Source organism: Oryctolagus cuniculus, chromosome 15 (genome assembly GCF_051225735.1).
Source record: "Oryctolagus cuniculus isolate XC-2025 breed Fujian yellow rabbit chromosome 15, ASM5122573v1, whole genome shotgun sequence".
In the NCBI taxonomy this organism is placed as follows: Eukaryota; Metazoa; Chordata; class Mammalia; order Lagomorpha; family Leporidae; genus Oryctolagus; species Oryctolagus cuniculus.
The window spans coordinates 51,004,916-51,028,956 of record NC_142881.1 but is presented as its reverse complement, the minus strand read 5'-3'; the positions used below and the strand labels follow the sequence as shown (position 1 = coordinate 51,028,956).

Genomic DNA, 24,041 nt, shown 5'->3' with positions numbered 1-24,041 from the left:
AACTCTGCTTTCAAGTAAGTCTTTTTTAAAAAAAAATCGAATTCGTTATAGCATTAAATCTCAATACACAGCACATTAAGGACAGAGATCCTACATGAGGAGTAAGTGCACAGTGACTCCTGTTGTTGACTTTACCAATTGACACTCCTGTCTGTGGCATCAGTAGTCTCCCTATGCTCCGGTCATGAGTTTCCAAGGCTATGGAAGCCCTCTGAGTTCTCCGATTCTTATCTTGTTTAGACAAGCTCATAGTCAAAGTGGAGGTTCTTTCCTCCCTTCAGAGAAAGGTACCTCCTTCTTTGAAGACCTGTTCTTTCCACTGGGATCTCACTCGCAGAGATCTTTTGCCAGAGTGTCTTGGCTTTCCATGCCTGAAATACTCTCATGGGCTTTTCAGCCAGATCTGAATGCCTTTAGGGCTGATTCTGAGGCCAGAGTGCTATTTAGGACATCTGCCATTCTATGAGTCTGCTGAGTATCTCACTTCCCATGTTGGATCACTCTCCCCTTTATTTATTCCATCGGTTAGTGTTAGGAGGTACTAGACTTGTTTATGTGCTCCCTTTGACTCTTAGTCCTTTCATTATGATCAATTGTGAACTGAAATTGATCACTTGGAATAGTGAGATGGCATTGGTACATGCCACCTTGATGGGATTGAATTGGAATCCCCTGGTATGTTTTTAACTCTACCATTTGGGGCAAGTCAGCTTGAGCATGTCCCAAATTATACATCTCTTCCCTCTCTTATTCCCACTCTTATGTTTAACAGGGATCACATTTCAGTTAATTTTTAACACTTAAGAATAACTGTGTATTAATTACAGAATTAAACCAGTCATATTAAGTAGAACAGACAAAAAAACTACTAAGAGGGATAATGTATTAAGTTGTTCATTAACAGTCAGGGCTATGCTGATCAAGTCACCGTTTCCCATAGTGTCCGTTTCACTTCAGGAGGTTTCCTTTTTGGTGTTCAGTCAGTTGTCACCAATCAGGGAGAACATATGGTATTTGTCCCTTTGGGACTGGCTTATTTCACTCAGCATGATGTGTTCCAGATTCCTCCATGTTGTTGCAAATGACTGGATTTCGTTGTACTCAAACAATATATTTCACTTTGTGTTTCTATGGGGGTGCAAACTGTTGAAATCTTTACTTAATGTATACTAAACTGATCCTCTGTAAAAAAAAAAAAAAAAAAAAAAAAAAAAAGAAATTATCAACTCCCAACTTGACTCTCACTGGGATTAAACATGACAATAGGTCTGATCTGATTTCATCATCATTTAAAAAAAATCATCTATTATTTTTCACTTTATGTTTCTGTGTGAGAGCAAACTGTTGAAATCCTTACTTAATGTATACTAAGCTGATCTTCTGTATATTAAGATAATCGAAAATGAATCTTGATGTGAATGGAAGGGGAGAGGGAGTGGGAAAGGGGAGGGTAGTGGGTGGGAGGGACGGTATGTGGGGGAAGCCATTGTAATCCATAAATCGTACTTTGGAAATTTATATTCAGTAAATAAAAGTTAAAAAAAAAAATTTCACTCCCAAAAAAAAAATCTAATTCTGCACAAAACAATTTTGAAATCTATCCATAGTTCCTTCATTATATTTTTACACATAGATTTTTAAACTCATTTTTCCAGATCTCTTTTTGAAATATTCTATCTACTCTTACATGTCTGTTTCTGTCATTTGCCCTTTTTTATTAGGATTTTTGCTATTAAATTCTTTATACATTCTGAACATGTATCTCTTTGCATACTTCAAAATATTTCTCCATTTTGTTGGTATCTCTTCTATTGATCATTTCCTTTAAGAATCTTTCTAGTTTCATGTAATCCTATTTCTCAGGTTTCGTGTTTGTTCTCTGTGCTTCTGGGATCATATGCAAAGCACGCCTCCTTTGGTTTTTTTTGTTGGCTCCATGGTTTGGGGTCTTAAACATTTAAGTCTTTGACCCATTTTTAGCCGGTTTTGATGTATAGTCAGAAGTGACAGTCTAATTTCATTATTCTGCATATGTAGTTTTCCAGCACCATTTATTGAAGAGAACTTCTTTCTCCAATGTATGTTATTTTTTGTTTTTGAAAGACAGTTAGAGAGGGGGATGGAAAGAGGGAAAAGAGGTCTTCCATCTGCTGGTTCACTCCCCAAATGGGCGCAATGGGTGGAGCTTGGCCAATCGGAAACTAGGAGCCAGGAGATTCTTCCAGTTCTCCCACATGGGTGGAGGGGCCCAAGGACTGGGTCATCTTCCACTGCTTTCTCAGGTGCTTAAGCAGGGAGCTGGAGGGGAAGTGGAGCAGCTGGATCTTGAATCAGCATCCATACGGGATGCCAGCATTGCACACGGTGGCTTAACCTGCCATGCCACAGCGTCAGCCTCCAGTATATGTTCTTGATGCCTTTGTTAAAAACCAGTTGCCTAGGGCTGGTATTGTGGCACAGTAGGTGAGGCTGCCTCCTGAGATGCTGGCATCCATATGGGTACTGGCCCCAGTCTAAGCTGCTCCACTTCCAATCCAGCTCCCTGCTGATGGCCTGCTTCTGTCTGGTCCAGTCCTGGCCATGGCAGCCATTCGGGGAGTGAACCAGCAGATGGAACATGTCTCTGTCTCTTTCTCTAAATCTTTCAAATAAATAAATCTTTAAAAGAAATCAAGTGGCTATAAATACTCAGGTGGATTTTTGTTTTGAGTCCTCCACTGTCGTTGTCTCAGTATTGGTTTTTATGCCACTACCATGCTGTTTAGGTTACTATCGCTTTTAGTATGTTTTAAATCCAAGTATTATGATGCCTCCAGCTGTGTTCTTTCTGCTCAGGATTGCTCTGGTTATCTGGGGTCTTTGGTAATTCCACATAAATCTTAGGCATTTCTTTCTATTTCTGTGAAGAATGCCCTTTGTATATTTTGATAGGGACTGCATTGAATCTGTCAATCACTTTGAGTACTAAAGATAATTGACCTATATTATCCCTTCTACTAGTCCGTGAACATGGGATGACTTTGCATTTTGTGTATTAATTTTTTAATCAGTGTTTTCTAATTTTCATTATAAATACAATTCACTTCTTGGTTAAATTTATTTCTAGATTTTTTTTGATAACTATTGGTAATGGGTTTGTTGTCTTGACCTGAGAAATCTCATTATTGGTGTATGAAAAGGGTACTTACGTTTGTATGTTGACTTTGTATTCTGTTGTATTACATATTTTGGAAGAGCCTTTGTTTTTTCATAAATGTAAAAAGATGTTGTCAGAAAATAAGGATAAGTAATCTCCTTTCCTATTTGTATACCTTTTATTCCTTTCTTTTGCCTTATTACTTGGGGTAAGACTTCTAATACTATATTGAATAAAAGTGGCAAAGGTAGATATCCTTGTCTCATTCCTGAGTTTTCAATCTTAGAGGAGACGATTTAAGCTTTTACTAAGTAGAATATTGCCCATGAGTTTGACATATGCAGCCTATTTTTTTTTGGGGGGGGGGGCATGTGTGTTGAGGTGCCTTTTTTCTATTCCTAGTTTACATAGTATTTAATCATGAATGGGATGTTGCATTTTATTGAATGCCTTCCGTATCTGTGAGGTGATCATAGGATTTCTGGCCTTTTCTCTGTTGATATGATACATTACATTTATTTGTATGTATATGTTGAACCACTCATGAATTTCTAGGATAAATCCTATGTGTAATAATTTCATGTGTTGTTGCATTCTATTTGCTAGTAATTTTCTAACAATTCTAATATATGTTCATCAGGGATATTGGTCTTCAGTTTGGTTTTTTGTTGTGTCCTTACTTGGTTTTGGTATCAAACTATGCTGGTCTCCTATATGATAGTATGAACATAAAATCATTCACACAATAGTCCACCCAGCAGGTGCAGAATATACATTTTTCTTAGCACATGAAGAATTCTCCAGGATAGACTGTATATTTGGCCACAAAACAAGTCTCAACAAGGTCAAAATAATTCTCTCCCTCGTAACTTTTTGGAATAGCTTGTGAGTCATTGGCATTACTTCTGTGAAGGTTGGGTGAAATTCAGCAATGAAGTCAACTGGTCCAGACTTTACTTTGTTGGGAGACTTTTTATTATTGACTCAATCACAGTATGTGTTCTATTCAAGTTTTCTGTGTCCTGATGCTTTAATTTTGGTAGGGTCTGTTTGTTAAAGTTTTCCATTTTTTTCTAGATTCTCCAATATTTTGGTATGTAATTGTTCCTAAGAGTCTCCATTCATCTGGTTTTTTATTTTAAATTTGGGTCTTCTCTTTTGCATCATTTGTCTAGCTAAAGGTTTGTCAGTTTACCTTTAAAAAAGAAAACTTTGTTTTCATTGATCTTTTGTATAGTTTATTGAGTTTCTACTTTATTTCTGTCATGATTGATCTTTCTTTCTACTAATGCTAGATTTTTAATTGTGTAGTTTGTTGAAATCCAGCATTGGCTTGTTAATTTGAAACCTTTGTTTCTGATGTAGGCACTTATTGCTGTAAAATTACCTCCCAGCACTGCTTCTGCTGTATACTATAGGTTTAGGTATTGTTTCCATATTCATTTCTTTGAACACTTTTTAAAACTTCTCTGATTTCTTCATTGACCACATTCAAAACGATGTTTATTTACATCTCTTCGTATAATTTCTACAGCTCCTCCTAGTGTATTCTGGTTTTATTCCACTGTGGTCAAAGGAGACAAATGCTATGATTTCAATTATTTTGACCTTGTTGAGATTGTTTTGTGGCCAAATATATGGTCTATCCTGGAGAATGTTTCCTGTGCTAAGAAGGCATATCCTGCAACTGCTGGGTGGACTGTTGTATAAATGTCTTTTAAGTTCATGCAATCGTATAGGATAGTTTCGCTGCATTGTTTATTGACTTTTTATCTGGATAATCTGTCCATTGATGAAAGTGGAGTGATGACATCCCAAACTATTTCTATTAGAGTGTATATACTTTTATGTAAAATAATGCTTAACATAATTGGGTGCTCTGGTATTAGGGGAACATATATTTACAATTGTTACTCTTATTCTCTTTATCATTATATGGTGAACTGTTTCCTTGCAGCTTTTGACTCAAAGCCTATTCTATCTGCTCTAAATATAGCTACTCTAGCCCACTTTGAGTTTATATTTGCATTATGTTTTCCTATACGTTCACTTTGTCTATCAATGAAATTTTTTTTTATGGGAAACATATCACTGGGTCTTGATTTTTAATCCATTCAACAGGTCTATATCATTTAACTAGTGAATCTGTTTACATTCAAGGCTTTGCTGATAAGTAAAGCCATATTCCTGCTCATTTTATTTTTTTCTGATAGTTTTATGTTTTCTTTTTTCCTTTGAGAACTGATGGCTTGCTGTTTTGAAAAGGTTGAGTCTCCTGTGTATATGTTCTAGTGAGTTTTGTACTTCTGCATATTTTCATGATGGTAAAGATTTCTTTATTTGAAAGGTAGAGTTATAGACATAAAGAGAGACAGAGAGAAAGGTCTTCCAGCCACTGGTTCACTCCCCAGATGGCTACAACTTCAGGAGCTGGGCTGATCTAGAGCCAGGAGCCGAGATCTAGGCTGATCTAGAGCAGGGTCCCAAGGACTTGGGCCATCTTCTACTGCTTTCTCAGGCCATAAGCAGAGAGCTGGATTGGAAGAGGAACAGCCAGGACACGAACTGGCGCCTACGAGGAATGCCGGTACTGCAGGCAGAGGTTTAGTTCACTGTGCCACAGTACTGGCCCCCATCTTTTTAACTGTGGGGCTCTCCTAAGCATTTCTTTGCTTCCAATATTTATTTGGAAGGCAGAGAAACCAAGGGAAAAAAAAGGGAGAGAGAGATCTTCCATCTACTAGTTCACTTCCCAAGTGGTTGCGATAGCCAGGTTGAAGCTTGGAGCCAGGAACTCCCCCTTGTCTCTCACATGAGTGGCAGGGGCCCAAATACTTGGGCCATCTTCTTCTGCCTTCCCAGGAACATTAGCAGGATGCTGGATTGGAAATGGAGTTGCTGGGACTGGAACTAGCACTCAAGTACAGGATTCGGTGCAAGTAGTGGTGTAACCTGCTGCATCACAACGTTGCACCCACTCAGGCATTTCATTTATAGCCAGTCTAGGGCTGCTGAATTTTAGTTTTGCTTATCTGGGAAAATACTTTAGTTCTTGTTTTTTCTTTCAGGACTTTGATATATCCCATTGTCTGAAGTCTATTGTTAGTCTAATAGTAATTTACTTATGTGTGACTTGAGACTTTCTCTTGCTGTTTTTAGAATTATTTTACTTTTGACAGTTGGACTACAACAGACCTCAGAGAGGATTTTTCTTACTTTAATATATTAGAGGTTCTTTGCATTTCCTGGACCTGGATATCTTATGATTTGCAAAGTTTTCTTTGCAAATTATTTCATTGAATAGGTATATTTTTCTTCTCTTCTCCCTCTGAAACACCTATATAACATGAAAGTATACTTGCTTAATTGTATGCCATGTGTTTCACAAGTTTGCTTCATTCTTTAAAAGTATTTTTGGGGCCAGCACCATGGCGCAGCAGGTTAATCCTCCACCTGCGGCACCAGCATCCCACGTAGGGCGTCGGTTCCAGTCCTGGCTGCTCCTCTTCCAATCCAGCTCTGCTGTGGCTGGGGAAAGCAGTGGAGGACGGCCCAGACTTGGGCCCCTGCACTCGTGTGGGAGACTTGGAAGAAGTTCCTGGCTCCTGGCTGTGGATCGGTGCAGCTCCGGCCATTGCAGCCAATTGGGGAGTGAACTAGCGGATGGAAGACCTCTATCATTCTCTCAACACGTCACACAGAAAGATAGGTAAACTGACTTTCAAATAAATTAAGCTTTTAAAAAGTGTTTTTGTTTGTATCAACTGGATTATCTCAAACATGTTTTCAAGCTCACAAATTCTTTCTTTTTGCTTAGTCTGCTATTGGGGGCTGTCAAGTATATTATCAGACTTTTTGGCTTCTTACAGTGAAAGAATTGTTTGCCTTCCTAATTACATTGAATTTTATTTTACTAAGTTTCCTTAAAATCATTATTTTCTGTCTTTTTTCAGGAACTTCACTAACTTCCTTTTCTTTTGAGTAAGTTGTTATAAATATGCTCCTTGGGAGGGATCATGGTACTTGATTTTCATGCTTCAGTACTGGAGGATTTGTGCATCTGTCAGATCACCTGCCTCCACCAAATTCATAGGCTGGCTCATGTAGTTAGACTTTCTTAGTAATGTGTCTCCAGATGGTGGGTGAATATGCGGTGCTGGCTTCTGTTCCAGCTGAGTGCTTTGCCATAATGTATGTTAGCTTCTTCAGTTGTGGCCAACACCAGCAGAATCTGCAGGCCTAAGCTGTTGGATTGCACTGCTACCTGAGATGCAGGCAGGTGGGTCTGCTGGTGGTTCAAGGCAGAGTGCACCTGGCTACCTAAGTGGGGCATTTGTGAGTCTCTGTGCGTCACCTGGGATGGGACCTTTCTGGCAGGTCCATGCAGGTGTGGTGCCATCAATTCCTGAGAGTGACATTGAGCTGGGCTATTCCAGTGGATCCAAGTAGGTGCAGCACAGCATTCCTGGTGGTAGAGCAGGGTTCCTGTCCAGTGTCCATGGCCCTTCATGGCAGCTGGAGGTGGGCTATGTCAATGGCCCCAGGTAGGTCACCTATCAGTGTCCAATCTTCACTAGGCTTCTGAGAGCCATCTGGAAGACTTCTAAATCAAAAAGATATGTCTAGGTAGAATCTGAGAATTTTAGTTTTTAACAGTTTTACAGATCATACTTGTTAGAGGATGTTTTGAAAAGCACTGGCTTACAGGAAACAGTTGCATATAATAAAGGCCTTCTCCAGACCCAGCCCTTGTAACAACGGTTTGGAAGTACATATACCAATATGACGAGATAGATAGGGTTGGGAAGTATAGTTAACACTGAATCTACTAGCAAGTACATACGGAGTACCTGCTATATACAAAACTAATACTGAACTCTGTACATATAAAAAAGTGCCACATTTGATAGTATTCTAAATTAGAAAAAATCTCAAGGCCATTTAGCAAAAATATAAAGAAAGCATTAAAACCTGTCGTTTTTGTCAGACAATTCCATGTCTAGGAATTTATCTACAACCATAAAGATACTGACAACATTAAAATGGGAAAATATCCACGGAAGCACTTTCAAAGTGAAAAGATGGAAATTTAAGTGACCCACAGTTACAGGATCACACCCACACCCACACCCACCTCTCCTGATTGTCTAGACCATTGATTCTCAAAAGGCAAGGATTCATTCTCGATCAGAACTACTCTTGGCGTAGTTTGCTTGCAGAATTTAGTGAGTAGAAGCCAAGGATGCTGTTAAAATCCTAGAATGCATGGGGACAGTCCCTCCTAATGGATCCCCATCTGGCCCCGAGTGTCAATCAATGGTGCTGAATCTGAGAAATACTGACCTAGACTCTCTTCTCAGGGGACTTCACTGGAGCCTTGCTTTGTGTAATAACTGTCATTTCATACCATCCGACTGCCACTTGAGTAACGAGGGACTGTATTCCCCTCCAGGCCTCATGCTGTTGCTTTAGTGTCCTGGTGCTGTCTCAAATGAATCCACATGCAGGTAGGTCATGCCGTCTTTCTCTTCCTACTCCTGTCCCTGTGGTGCAGCTGCAGAAGTCTTGCGGTGATGTTTTTCCTCCTGCACAGCTGCCCATGCCTTCCAGGGAAGCAGTGCTAGAGCTGAGCTGGCTAACACAGTCCTAGTCCTGCTAGTATTAATGTCACTACAGCTTTGCAGTTTTCGGAACACTCTCCCCTATCTCTGCCGACACATTCAGTTACTGGAAACCAAAGAGGTGCTGTTGGGCGTTCACATGGAATGCACTGTGAGGACAGTTCCTTCAGTTTGTGCCTGGCACCTCTCCACGACACCCTGTCATTTCGCAGTTTTCAGTCTTAGAGTTAAGTCTTTCACCACTCTGAGAAGACTTTCATGTATGGTGAGAGATACAGATCTAGTTTCATTCTTCTGCCTATGTAGATCCAGTTTGGCCAGCACCATTTGGTGCAGGGGCTCAAGGACATGGGCCATCTTCCACTGCTTTCCCAGGCCACAGCAGAGAGCTGGATCGGAAGTGCAGGAGCTGGGACTTGGACTGGCACCAAATGGGATGCTGGCATTGCAGGTGGTGGCCTTACTGATATTTTTTAACAAAAATCAGTCTTAGCTTCTTCAGAAGGTCATATAGTTCAAATTACAGAATATCTAGCCTTTTCAGATTGCTTCTTAAACTTAGTAATATGCATTTAAGGTTACTCCATGTATTTTCATGTCTTATTTCCTTTTAGTGCTGAATGCTATTCCATTTGTCTGGATGTGTATATATAGCTAAGATCACCAAGCTCTCCCTGCTCAATCTACATTACTTACCATACTCAGGTTCAGTGACAGGTTCCACAATGCAGAGGGCATTGTAGTAAGTTAGCAAATTAGGTTTGAGTCTCCATCCTAGCACTAAGGAGTAGTCTTCAGCAAGGGATCCACTCAATATCATTCTCTCTATGCCCCCCCCAACTCCCACCCCTTCTGTCTCTCTCCAGCTCTCTGTCTCCATCTTGGGTCAATTTATATCATTCCTGGCAGTCTATGACTCTTAAATACCAAAGAAAGTGACTTTGGGTTAGCACAAAACTGAAAACCAACATATCTTACATGGGCTTCCTCACACCTCTTCTCTCCCCTTCCTTTCCCAGGATGGGAAGGTGCTGTGAACCAGTCATGTCAATTTAGAATTACTACCAACAGCAGAACCTGGAGGCTTGACTCTGAAACCTGGAAATGTGGAACAAAGCAGCAGTAAGTGCCACCCAAGTGTAGATATGTTTAGAACACCCAAAGTGCCAAATCCAAGAAAGGGGTAGTATTCAGGATACTAGAGTTTTAAATTTTTTAAGCTTTTATGATTCATGGACACTTTGAGTTCTGTTACTGTGTGGAACTCAAATCATGAACTCGCCACTGCTGACAATTTTTAAGGGCCTCCTGTGTGCCAAATACTGTTAAGAGTTTTGCGTACCTTGTGTGATAGAACCCTTACAACAATCCCTTGAGTTGAGTTCTGTTGTTTTCTCAGTTTTTTTTTTTTTTTAGAAAGGCAGAGTTAGTGAGTGAGAGAGAGAGAGAGAGAGAGAGAGAGAGAGAGAGAGAGAGAGAGAGAGAGAAAGGTCTTCCTTTTCCACTGGTTCACCCCCCAAATGGCTGCTATGGCCAGCGTGCTGTGCCGATCCAAAGCCAGGAGCCAGGTGCTTCCTCCTGGTCTCCCATGGTGGGTGCAGGGCCCAAGCACTTGGGCCATCCTTCACTGCCCTCTCGGGCCACAGCAGAGAGCTGGACTGGAAGAGGAGCAACTGGGACAGAATCCGGTGCCCTAATCGGGACTAGAACCTGGGGTACCTGCGCCGCAGGCAGAGGATTAGCCTAGTGAGCTGCGGCGCTGGCTGTTATTTCAGTTTGATAGATGAAGAAAGATGTGGAGTGATGGCAAAACAGGTTATACAAGGTCATGTGCTTAAAGTAGACTTGGCTGGGACGAGGCCAAGTTCTACTCACTCTCGGAAGGTTTCTGATTCATTCCTTCATTCTCAATATCTGTGGAGGAAGGGATTCTAGAATTCATGGATACAAATTGGGTTGTCCTGTGTGGTCTGCTACTCTTATAGAATTAAAGGCCAGGGTTTCTAGGGACATGAGTTGGAAGAGGAGTGTTTTTCACATGTTTTGGGCTTTCTGGGAGACATCTCATGTGGTATCTTGGAACCATTTCATAGATGGAGAAATTAAGCTCAGAGCTAATTGTTAGAAATTAGAACTGTAAAGGGAAGGGAGATGTTCTTCTTGGGAGTCCCAACCTCTTCTCAGGCCAGTGGAAGTCCTCAACTGCTCAGACTGTCCTTTAGCACACTGAGTCTCAGCATAGTCCAGTGAGCATCAACTGACAAACAGTCCCCCGGTGCTCCCACGGAAGTGCACTTACGGCACTTGGTATTCTTAGTGCCACCATCTTTTTGTCTCTGACATACAAATCAGACCCAACAGCAGAAGTGTCAGGTTGTGAAATGCCACTGCACTGCCACACAGCATGCTTTTTGCCCAGCTGAAGAACAGAATCTACATTTAGGAAAAAGAGAGTATTCATTGGATGTCCTATCTGTCCTTCTTGCACATCTTGTCTTAGCTCAGTCACCACCAGGACTGGCTATGAAGTGACTGGGTATTAAGAGCAGCAAGCAGGAGAAAAAAGAAATGTCAGCCACTTCGGTTTCACTGAAGCCATCTCTTGATTTTTCAAAAAGGACCCTTAAATTCACTTGTATTGGCAAATTTTTGAATTCATAGCATTCCATTAAGACACCAACCTAGGCACCCAGAATGGCGGCTTGGGTCTATCCTCAACAACTGTACTACAAAGAAGGACGTACTCAACCAACTTCGGAGAACAGCACCAGGCTATGGAAATTCTAAGGTGGAATGACACACTTAGACCTGGCAATGAAGAAGGGACAGGGTGGGGTTGCCACTTGCATTGAGCCTGGAGATGAGAAGCATTTCTGTAGCTGGAGAGGGTCAGGGAGGGCATTCCTTGCTGTGGGAACAGGGACATGTAGAATGTGCTCAAGGGAAGCCCAGCTGTTTACTTAGGCTGGGCAAAAGGTATGTGTCATGGGTCTTGGGAGATGAGGCTGGAAATGGATTACAGAGGGTCTTAGAAGCTCTGGTAATGAGGCGTGAGGGGTGTTGTACCAGGGACAACTTTGTCTGTTACCTCCTTATTTCAGAGATAGTCTCATATGGGGGGGATGTGTCATCAGACATTCCTTCCCTATAAACCTTCGCCACAAGAGGAAAATTCACAAATCTAATCAGCAGAGGCTACAGTAGCTGTTGAATCTACTTCAACTAGGGGGAAGCTACTGAGCTTTTCAGAAGATAATCCAGTCTTTAGTCTTGAGTCATGACTAGAACCTGCCAAGTGTGCCCTCTATATATTTCCTTTTCCTACTTACTGTTTCTATGTGGTGAGTCCCATGGCCTGAAATCTAGGAATCCATTAGGCTTTGCTCCATCAACTCAGCCATCTCCAGCAGGAGGGAATAACATACCTTCTTTTACTTCTTGGTCTAACTACGTCCCTAAACTCAATTTAATCAGAGCAGCCCTCTTCAAGGCTGGTATTAAGCAAGTGCTCAGCTAATAAAAAAAAAAGTTATTTCCCTTGCTTTTTTTAAAAAAGATCTATTTACTTATTTGAAAGGGAAAGAGCGAGAAAGGTCTTCCATCCACTGGTTTACTCCCCGGATAGCTGCAATGGCTGAAGCTTCTTCCTGGTCTCCCACACAACTACACAGGCCCAAGGACTTGGCCCATCATCTGCTTTCTCAGGCCATAGCAGAGAGCCGGATGGGAAGTAGAGCAGCTAGGATTGAACCGGCATCCAGAGGAGAGGCTGGCAGTGTAGGTGGCAGTTTTACCCATTCCACAGGACCAGCCTTGCACTTTGCCTTTTTTTTTTTTTTTTTTTTTTTTTGACAGGCAGAGTGGATAGTGAGAGAGAGAGACAGAGAAAGGTCTTCCTTTGCCATTGGTTCACCCTCCAATGGCCGCCACGGCTGGCGCACTGCGCTGATCCGGAAGCCAGATACTTCTCCTGGTCTCCCATGGGGTGCAGTGCCCAAGCACTTGGGCCATCCTCCACTGCACTCCCTGGTCACAGCAGAGAGCTGGCCTGGAAAAGGGGCAACCGGGAAAGAATCTGGCACCCTGACCGGGACTAGAATCTGGTGTGCTGGCGCTGCAAGGTGGAGGATTAGCCTATTGAACTGCAGCGCCGGCCACGCTTTGCTTCTTATCCCAAGTTTTCTTCACATGACAATGCTATCAAGCAGAACTGGGAAGGAATATGGACACTGCCCTGCATGATATTTGTAATACACATCCTCACATCTACGGGAGGTAAAAAGCAGCTTATAAAATGGACCCAGGAACTCAACCCATTACACAGGCTCTACTAAAGTAAATTTTTAGGCTTCAAGTTTGTCCATTTCCTCTCATTTTTTTTTTTTTTTGACAGGCAGAGTTGGTGAGAGAGAGACGAGAGAAAGGTCTTCCTTTTCCGTTGGTTCACCTCCCAAATGGCCACTACGGCCGGCGCACTGCACTGATCTGAAGCCAGGAGTCAGGTGCTTCCTTCTGGTCTCCCATGTGGAGGATTAGCCAAGTGAGCCATGGGGCCGGCCATTTCCTCTCATTCTTATCTGTGACAAACAGCTCTCAGAGTTACCACTAGGCAAGGCCACCTGTGGCCTTATGCTCAACCCCTATGATCACTGTTAAACTTCCTTTGTACGTGGGTGTTTTTCTCAAGGAGCCCTGTTGTTGCCTGGAGTTAGTTATTGGATCATTCTTCCTAAACTTCAGCTTCTTGGTACAAGGCAATCTTCATTTTAGTGCACTCCTGAATCTCAAGAGCCCATGGCAAATAGACCATCCTGGGCTGTGCTCTTGCCGTGCTTTGTGACTTGAGCAGCCTTTAGAATAGACTGCAGTGTCCTAGAGGCAAGGAGCCAGGTCGCTGCTGCCACCACCTTTCCTGCAGTGCTGCTGTGCCTGCTTGTCCTCATCTCCGTCTCTCTTGAGTAGGGTGTGCCAGTGCCCTGCCTCATGCCCAACCTGCACACCATCTGACTGGAGAATGCTTATTGCCCATGGGGTGTGAGATGCAAAAGGCGTCACCTGCAATCCATGCAACCCTCAGTCCTTGGGGAACTGAGGCATGGGAGAGAGTAAACTTGACCAGCTGGATACAGGGTGAGGTGCAACTCGAATGGTTCAGAGAGGCAGGGAGTCACGAGAGTTCTGAGAAGACTTCATTAAAGTCCCTTCGGTCAGCTGGGTGCAGACTATGGTTATGTTGGAAATGCACTACCGGAATTTTGTCTTCCGTGACTCACTTTCCTTTTATCTTCATTCCCCTTTGCCGGTGAACGCAATAACAAAGAAAGGTTAATAGAATTTTTCCTTTTATGTTTTCCCAGGGAAACTACACTAAGGAAACACAACAGCCAGTTGGAGCACTAGCGATTTATCCCTGCTCCCTCATCTGTACTGCTACATCAACCTCACTGTAGTCCCCAATATATTATTAAAGTGTCTTCTTGCTTCATCCTTCATCTTTCCCCTGGAAGCCCCCTAATTTACTGTTGGGGGAGCATAAATGAGCATAGTCACCCCCCAAACAAGGCTGTTCCACACACCCCGTGTACTGTGGGGGCTTCCATGTTGTAATCTTCAGTTAAATCCACCCTGTCCTAGAGAAGGCACCTGGGAGCTCTGCTCAGGGTCATCACTCAATGTCAGGACAGCTCCGCCAGAGCCACTGAGTGACAATCTGACATCTCTGGTACCTGCCTTCAGAACTGGGCCCCAAATGGGCCTGAATCCACACAGTTCTCTGTAAAATGTGTCGTTTGGGACATCTTTAGTGTCTGCCCAATGTGAGGTCCCTGAGGCTCTGTCAACTCCTGTCCTAGGTGGACCTCACAACACTGTAGCCCAGAGGGCCCAGGGGTAGCTTACCAGGATCAGTAACTAATAAGACACCATTTGGCCTGCCATGGTTGGTTACAGAAAGCACAGCATGAACAAAGACTCACTGTGCTGTGAGCAAAGTATACCCTGCAGTGGAGAAAGCAAAAATGGCACTGCTGGACACCAAACCTAACTTGAATTTCTTTACTGCAGGATCCTGACTGCATGTTGAAGATTTAATCATCTGGTATCATCTTGTCCCCATCAGTAAAAGCCAAGGTATGAGAAAAGAAATTGATGGAAGATACCTGTGAAAATAATCAACTCAAACATTAACCATATGACAATCCATAGTAAGTACTTCACATATGCATTACTTAATTTTTTTTTTTTTGACAGGCAGAGTTAGACACAGAGAAAGGTCTTCCTTCCATTGGTTCACCCCCAAAGGCCTCCAAGGCCAGTGCTTTGCTGATCTGAAGCCAGGTGCTTCCTCCTGGTCTCCCATGTGGGTGCAGGGCCCAGCACTTGAGCCATCCTCCACTGCCATCCTGGGCCACAGCAGAGAGCTGGCCTGGAAGAGGGGCAACCGGGACAGAATCCAGCGCCCTGACCGGGACTAGAACCTGGGGTGCCAGCGCTGCAGGCAGAGGCTTAGCCAGCATTATTTAACTTCAGGATGACCATCAGTTCTCTGTGGATGATGTCTCATAGAGATAGAGCAGCTGATTACCTGATATATGCAAAGGTTTTTAAAAATCAAATTGAAAATACCTTCTAGAAAGGAAAACAGCTGATGCCTTGCTTCTCATTGCTTTCAAATAAGTCCTTATTTCGGGACAAAATACAAACAGCCACTTTGAAAATGAAAAGCAGTTTTTGCTGTTCACTCTTAAGCAGGATTCCTGACCCCTTCTCTTTCCCAAATGACCTTATTTGACTTGAAAGCAAAACTAATTTGTTGGGACAAATGCGTCGGGGTGGGCAACCTGTCAGAGTAGATCTGGAAGATCCCAGAAGGCCAAGGGAAAGCAGAATGCAGAACTTCTTGGAGCTTAAGGATTTGTGCTATAGCCTTTTCCATAGATAAGCTCTCCAATGATTAAGCATGCGTAGATATTCAATAGCTAGAGTATGGGCAATGTGAGTGGGATATAAGGAAGAACTCCCTTCTTACTATTAAATGGGCTCCTGGAAGGAAGGTGAGCCTTTTGTTAACTGATATTTGACCCCTAAAATAAATTGCCCCTGTCTCTACCAGTTTTGAACTTATTTCCCCAATTTCTCTATGCATTTCCCACTTCCTTTGGGGCCTTGTCTGCATTTTCCAGAAATGCTCAAAAAAAAAAAAAAAAAATTCTGGTGGGAGTAGATACTGAGGAGTCACAATTATCATTCATTTGCAGGATGCACTGAAAAAAAGAAATCTTAAAAAAAAAATTCACTGCTTCCCCAGTTTGGCCATGTTTAACACGTAATGCCTCTTTCCACCATGAGAACAGCAGTGAGTACTGGACCAACCATTCCCCCACTTCACCCACCTTCCACTTTGGTTGTCTGGGTGAGCAACCTACGTAATCGTGGAGCTGTCTGGGATGTGAACACCTCATTCTGTTCGCTCAGGTGTTGGCCACACAAGCAAAATGTCAGGTGAAAAGCTGTTACCTGAAATACTCCCAGACTTGCCATCTCCTTTTCAATAAACAGAGGAAGAGTTGCTACCATGTGCTTTGATATAAACAGGCACAGAGGTGTAGACCCTTCAGCATTGGGGAGGCTACACAGAGGATGCCTGCAATGAATGAGTTACATACACACAACATGTGCATACCACAGGTACTCAAGAATGTTTTTTGAATAAATTAATGTGGAGAATCCAGGATTAATTTGGGAATGAGAATACTCAATCAAATCAGCATACCCATTATATGGATAAGAACGCTAAGTATGCTTTGTGATTAATGTTTCCTCCGTGGCTCTTTCAGGATTGCACCTGAAGACTTAGTCCCAGTGGCCAAGTGGCTGTGGAAATAGCCCATAAAATTCTCCTCCTCCTCCAGGCACTGTACTAGGGCAAGCAGGTGGAGAGGGGTAGCACAGTGGAGGGAGGTTGCTGAGCACAGCTTTGCAGCCCTAGGAAGCCAGAGTGCCTGGAGCCGAATCCCAACATTGTCGCACATGAACTGGGACTCTGGGCCAGTTACTTCTTCTCTTGGATCCTCATCTGTAAAATGGAGTGAACAAAAGTACTATCCTCTTCAGAATACCATGAGGAATAGTAAGTTTAATGTCTGTGCATGTTACACCTTTGAAGCTCTTAGCCCAAATCCTGGACTACACTAAATAATCAGTGTTCTGTGTGTGCATGTTAAATAAAAGTAACAAAATCAAAACCAAAATTGCAATGAGAAAGAGGTGGCCAGCCCCTCACTTCTGGGAGCTGGCCTGCACTTACAGCCAGACCTTCGTGTTCTCCATTTGAACTTACTTTTGCAGGACATCAACAGCAGACAAGGTCACCTTGAGACTGCAATGGATCAGAACAAAAGTAAGTTCATTCCATAACCGAGTCTGAACACAGACAAAATGCTAAGAACCAAACCACACAATTCCCAACATCCCCCTCTCCTGGCTAACATGAGTGACTGTTTCCCGTCTCCATGTTATATTACAGCTTTGTCTTCCACTCCTCTCTTCCAGATAAGATACTTGAAACAATCAAACCATAGAATTGCTCTTGCCTCACCGAAGCATCTGGTGCAGAACATAACTTCCCCTCCTCGGCGTTTGCTCCACATCGCCACGCTCCAGCCTAAATCCTGCAAGTCCTTTCTAATAGCTGTTCACTGAGACGCCGCCACTGTGCCCCCTGGCATGCATGATCCTGCCCTGCAAGGGGTAATCAACAAGTTGTCAACTACTAGTGTGCTCCTGGTGAGTGCTGGCTGGCGGGTATCACTAACCACCTCAAGTAGAAAATTCACTGCAGAAGAAGCATGGCGTAAGATTATGAAAGATGACATTTCTATGCAAATAACTTTAGTAATTGTTTTTTTTTTTCCAACACTTTTTGAAGTGTCGCCCTAGAGACAGCACTGATCCAGGGCATGGAGGAAGAAGTGAACATTTATGGAGCATATCCTAATTCAAAGGCTCTGGGTGAGACGCCTAACCCATACTATTTTACTTAATCTTCAGGATAACCCTAGGAGGTGGATATTTGTTAACTACATTTTACAGACAAGGAGGTAGAGTGTCAGGAGCCAAATAATTTGCACAAAGTAATGAAGAGCAGGTAAGTGGGCTAAATCTAATAGTACTTAGTACATTGCAGGAAATCACCAAGAGGCACACAGCAGAATATTTGCAATCAAACACTGGCACAGCAACTCCACGGGAGGAATTCAGGCGAGACCAGGTATGTTCCCCACCTGGAACAAAAGATGGGAATGGAAATTGCAACTAAAGAGACAAAGGAGGTCTTTTGTCTGGGTCACGCCTTCCTCTGTCCCCTGCCTGTGTTAATTACAACGTTTTCTTGACTGATAATCATCAGTCCGTGGAGGAAGTACAGCCCTTCCATTGGTTTCCAGATGAAGGCTTCATGAGGTTCTACAGCAATCAAATCAGAACCTGTGCGTCCTCCAATAGAGCTAAAGGGGCAGGAGATGACCTTTCCAGCTCTGCTCCCTTTGTGATGCGTCCTGCGTGTTGTCTCCACCCAGCATGCAGCAGGCACAGCCCTTTCTCAGATGTGCACGCTCAGCTCTGCATGCTCCCTACACGTCTCTGCTGTGCGGGAAATGGGTGGCCTCTATGGAATTTCACTGTCTGGCCTCCAGTATGTGCAGAGAGACACCCCAACATTCTGACTGAAGTCCCCCTCTGAGCACAAGTAGGCAATTCAGGACCACCCAATTTGCCTACTTTGCCTCAGTTCTTTCCCAGCTCTGCAGGCAGTAAGAAAGCTCCACCTCGGAGTGAGAGCAGGGGTCTACGCCTCAGCCCACTTGACCTTAAGCCAATTAGGTAACCTGTCTCTGCACCAGTTTTACCCTCTACAGGAGGAGATGACAGGAATGCTTCCCTTTAAAGGGACTTCTTTTTCCTTTTCCCCACCCCTCTTCCCTTCACCCATGTGGCTCCCTGAGCTCAACTCACCACCAGGCTTCATGGGTAGGCATGAAATTCAAGCCTGTCGAATCGAAAACATGGTCAAGGATGAGCATGTCATTTGGCATAAGTCACTCACAAAATACTATGACAAACACCTTTTCATTTGCTGTAAGCTTGGAGCTGCTCAGAGTTGGCTTGGGTAGAGCCAATTGGTAAGAAAGCCAAGAGAAAGGTGAAGCAAAGATTTTTAAGAATGCAGGGATCTAGCCGGAAGCATCTCCTGGTGTTTTCCGTCCTAGGAGCAAATGTTCCCTCCCACCTTTGCAAATGTAAACACACGTTAAGGTGAGTTTCTGCCATTTGCATCCAGAGGAGGGTTGACCAATACACTTTCTCTTACTGTACTGTGAGAAGTAAGTTAGAAGATCCATATGAAGCATTTAGCACAGTGCATGGAACGCCTCCGCGACCCAGGCAGCCCATTTGCACGTGCTGGTGAGGAGAGTGTGTCCCAGCAGAGCCGGAATCTCCCCTCCAAGTCACCTGTACTGTGACACCCGCAGCCCTTGGTGAACACCAAAACACAACGTCATCCTGGGAGTGACTTCTGATCTTCTCAACTTTCAGGATTTATCTTGGCATTACCCCTCCCAGTGTCCTGCCTACATGTGCTGGCCAGTCCCTCGGACTGCTCTCCTCTCTGACACAACTCACGGCAAAACGAGGGGTAACAGCAGTACTGTGGACACAGGAAGCCATTCTGGGTGAGAGTTTTAATCTTAACCTGATCAACAAAACACTACCTCCTTATAACTCAGTGTTCTAGGAAAAGGAAACCACTGGCCTTCTCCCCTAGTCCCATCTCTCTCTTCTCCCTGAACAACTCTCATTTTACTCTGGAGATCCCATTTAACTGGGATGTGAGAAAGAGTGGGGGCAAGTAGTAAAAGCTTAAATGCCACAAAGAGGCAGCTGATCCAAAGAGAAGGAAGTGTAGACCTCTGGGTGTCTCAGCAAAGAGCACGATGCTGACAAAGGCCTCTGTTGGAATTAATGGCCAGACCTCATGGCCCCAAGTCAGCCATTTCCTTCACATGCTTTTACCAGGGCCCAGCCCCAGCAGGAAGCTCAGATCTTTCCCAGCTCTGCATGGCAGGAAGAAAGCTCCACCTCAGAGTGAGAGCATGGGTGATTCTGGCTTCCTCAAGCCACTTCCCAAAACTTTCAAGGATGGAATTACAGGCTGACTGTGCCTAGTCTGTGGGCACTGGATTTGTCTTTCTAGGAAGGAGCACCAGCCAAAGGACAGGAATTATTCTCTCTATCATTCTTCCCTATCATTAGACCTTTGTCTAATCCCCCAATGCAAATTGCTCCCTTCATGCATCTTTTTTTTTTTTAAATATTGATTTACTTGAAGGTTGGAGTTACACAGAGAAAGAGGTCTTCCATCCACTGGTTCACTCCCCAGATGGCCACAACAGGTGGAGCTGGGCCAATCCAAATCCAGGAGTCAGGAGCTTCTTCTGGGATTCCCACATGGGTGTGGGGGCCCCAGGACTTGGGCCATCTTGTACTGCTTTCCAGGCCATAGCAGAGAGCTGGAGGGGAAGTGGAGCAGTCAGGACTTGAACCGGCACCTCTATGGGATGCTGGCACTGCAAGGCAGCAGTTTTACCTGATACGCAGCAGCGCCAGCCCCTCCATGCATCTTGACCCATAGTTTAACATGGCAGCCACAAAAGTGGAAAGAAGGTTTGATTATTTTTAGGAAGCTGGATCCATATTACAGGTAGCATTGGCTAGAGAATTTACAGGCACTCCAGCAAAATGAAAATGCTGAGTCCTTTTGCACAATAAAAATTTTGTGGCTAGCATTGGGCACGATAGGTTACACCACTGCCTGCAGTGCTGGTATCCTATGGTTTGAATCCCTGGTGCTTCTCTTATCGAGCTGTTAATGCAGCAGGAGATGGTCCAAGTGACTGGGACCCTGTACCCTCCTGGGAGACCCAGAAGATGCTCCTGGCTTCGATCATCCCAGCTACAGCCACTGCAGCCATTTCAGGAGTAAACAAGTGGATGGAAGATCTCCCTCCCTCCCTCCCTCCCCTTCTCTCTGTAACTCTGCCTTTCAAATAAATGTTAAAAAAAATTCTAGAAGGCAAAAGCAGGGCATTATACTAAACCTGAGACTCTGGTGCCTGGTACAGCAGCATTGGTTGCCTGCCCATGCAGCTGACCCTACCCAGGAGCAGGAGACCAGCAAGGGAGGGAGGACTACAGGTTCCCATGTCTGCTTCCTGTTTACGCATATTAGGGACCATACCTGTCTTAGCCCAAGGGGACAGATTTTATGATTGGCTTCAGATACCATGACAGTCCAGGAAGAGAACTGTTTTCAGCAGAGTCCTAAATGACAGCAGGAACTGTCTTACTCTGTAGCACCCAGAGCCCACTTCCTAATGAATCTCAAAAGGATCATCACCGCTTCACCAGAAGAACAGTGTTGGTGGAAGAATATGGCTAAGGCACAGCAACTCAGCAGGACCCGGAAGCTTCAACTTCAGCACACAAAAGGAAGGGGAGGGGCATGGACTTCAACTTCAAAGTTTAAAGAACAAAATCCTAACTATGTAAATACAATGTCCCCCACACCTATCCTGGTAAGCCATGAGGGGGCTTGGAAACATTTCTTTTAATTCCATTCTACAATGTGAATTTACCATGAACATCTGGAAATCCCATCCCATTCTTCACTCCTTCCTACCAGTCTTTACGGAATTGGGGCCAATATGAAGTTAAGAGGTGCTACATGTTATGTTTTCTTCAGAACTGCCCCAGCCAGACCTCTTATTTGCCCCTTTGGGGTTGCAGTTTATAGAATAAATTTGCCACATGAGCAAACTGTGATTCATTCCTTGCCTCAAGACTACATGGTATTTAAAGGATATGGGGTTAGATTCAAATACAGAATCGTAGGAAAATGTTACATTGGAAATTAATATTAAATGGTTCTGGAGCAGATAAAGCTGCAAAGTGAGATGTCTCTATCCCATATCAGAACACCTGGGATCGAGTCCTCCCTCTGCTTCCAATAGTGGCTCCCTGCTGAGATGCATGCTGGGGGGCAGATGCTGGCTCAAGTGCTTGGGTCCCTGCCTTCCATGGGGGAGACCCAGTTGGAGTGTCTGACTCTGGCAGGGATTTGGGGAGTGAACCATGAAAGCACACTCCCCCAAACACACATCACACCTATCATAAAAATAATCAGTATTCAACATCAATAGTCCTGTCCAGTGCTTCCAAAAACTGGTCTCTCAATCTGAGGTGATAGAACCATCTAGAAAGTTTTCAGAAAAATACAGATTCCCTGAACCTTTCCCTAGAATTGGTTTTCAATCATGCAGGGTAGAGCTGGGGCCACTGTTGCCATAACATTTGTTAAAAAGCATTAAAAACAGCACTGGCAAAAGCATCATCATCAAGTCAAAAGACCAAGAGCAAAAATGGGAGTTAACCACCGTAACTCAAATGCAGGTCTGCACATACTCTGTTACCAGACAAGTCCCTCCAAGCTGGTGCAGGAGCTCTGTGTGCACAGGCCACACAAGCAAGCAGTACTACATACCAGAATACCTCAGAAAGTCCATGGAGAAATAGCAGGAGAAGTCCATTTTGGTACAAAAAATCTTGGAAATTGCAAACAAGTGATCTTCAAAAAGCTCATGGAAAATTCCTTTTATGAAGACGCTAGAGAGGATTTCAAAATTTTTTTGTACCACAATATTTCTCATTCCATGAATACTTCAAAATACACTTGCACATGTAGCTGCAGGTTGTTTACAAAGGGAGATTTAAATCCAGGATCCAGCCATGGTGCCTCTCGCAAGCGAGATTCCCCCATCTCCTCCCGCTTCCTCAACTAAGAGGGAGAGCTCCTAGAAGGCCTGGGCAGCCTCTGGAAAGGAAGCCACTGCCTGGAGCCTCCGCAGGGCAGGAGTCCCTTTTTGGCTGAGGCATTGCACGCAGACCATGTGAAAGGTCACAGACACAAACCCAGGGATTCCACTCTCCCGTGCTGTGGGCTCCAGGCCTTGCTGGAGCGTGCTCCCTCCAGCTCCCTTTCACCCCTTGTATTGTTTCCCTTGGTTCCCTTCCCTTCTGTATAAACAGTTGGCCCTCATCATCCCCAAGCAACTTGTACTTGGTTTGTTACTGTCACTCACTCGGTTGCCCGGTTCAATTCCAGCAGGCGCATTGGTTTGGACATCATCTTCACGCAGCTGTCAACTTGTTTGTCTAGGCTGTAGGCCGGAGTGACAGTTGTTTGGGATTTCTTTTCTCTTTCTGCTGCTGAAAATATATCTCTATCACTGCCTGCTGTGGGTACTGGGATGATTGCTGTGTGTCAGAACAACGTTGAAATCAGTTTCCATGAGCATCCTACAGAGGTAAAGCACTAACACCTGCGGGAAGGAAGGCCTTGGAACAAAGTGGTCCGGATCAGCCTTGCAAGGGTGAAAATGACAACGGGCCTGGCTCCAAAATGCTGCACCGTCACACACGCGCTCTGCCTCGGAACCCTCCAAACCGCCGTCTTGAGGAGGATATCAAAGGAAATATTTTCGGGCCGGCGCCGCGGCTCACTAGGCTAATCCTCCGCCTAGCGGCACCGGCACACCGGGTTCTAGTCCCGGTTGGGGCGCCGGATTCTGTCCCGGTTGCCCCTCTTCCAGGCCAGCCCTCTGCTGTGGCCCGGGAGTACAGTGGAGGATGGCCCAAGTGCTTGGGCCCTGCACCCACATGGAAGACCAGGAGGAGGCACCTGGTTCCTGGCTTCGGATCGGGGCAGCGCGCCGGCCGCAGCGGCCATTGCGGGTGAACTGACAGAAGAAAGACCTACCTTTCTGTCTCTTTCTGTCAAATAAATAAAGGATACTTAAAAGCATAACCAAGGAATCTGTGTGGTGGTGTAGCTGATCAAACATGCAGAAGACGTTGGACTGTTCCATGGATAAATTTTTGAATACATTCTTTAGATTTTTCTACTGTGAAAATCTAACTCTGTACTCCTCTTGAGACTGCTCTGTGGACGGGTGTAAACCAGAGTTGTGTTTGCTCTGGGTCTGTGTACAGCAAGTCAGAATCAAGTATTTAGAGACTTTCATAGCAAATTTACAGTAGCAGCTTCACTCTATGAAGGGCCTTCAGCAGTTCATGGGAAATGCACATGATGAAAGAACTGGATTACAAAATTTTCTGCACATAAAGTTATCTTTTAATTCCATTTTATCACAACTTGAGAAATGCTGGTA

The 24,041-nt window shown here is 44.1% G+C and overlaps 2 long non-coding RNA genes across 6 annotated transcripts in view; one reads left to right on the top strand and one right to left on the bottom strand.

Annotated features, from left to right (window-relative positions):
• The window catches only part of LOC103351361 (uncharacterized), a 103,608-nt gene extending 81,978 nt beyond the window's left edge, over positions 1-21,630 (top strand). For 2 of the 5 annotated variants that reach the window (XR_016222194.1, XR_016222192.1), the window contains exons 2-11: positions 8,589-8,643; positions 9,777-9,879; positions 14,821-14,960; positions 16,593-16,885; positions 17,104-17,155; positions 17,308-17,541; positions 17,684-17,766; positions 17,942-18,025; positions 19,351-19,487; positions 21,169-21,630. This is a non-coding gene — a long non-coding RNA (uncharacterized LOC103351361). The remainder of the gene's footprint in view (positions 1-8,588; positions 8,644-9,776; positions 9,880-14,820; positions 14,961-16,592; positions 16,886-17,103; positions 17,156-17,307; positions 17,542-17,683; positions 17,767-17,941; positions 18,026-19,350; positions 19,488-21,168) is intronic. The other 3 variants (XR_016222193.1, XR_016222195.1, XR_016222196.1) reach the window with 3 other exon arrangements.
• LOC149121989 (uncharacterized) overlaps positions 9,107-24,041 on the bottom strand; it is a 473,114-nt gene continuing 458,179 nt past the window's right edge. The window contains exon 3 of the long non-coding RNA XR_016222199.1: positions 9,107-9,146. This is a non-coding gene — a long non-coding RNA (uncharacterized LOC149121989). The remainder of the gene's footprint in view (positions 9,147-24,041) is intronic.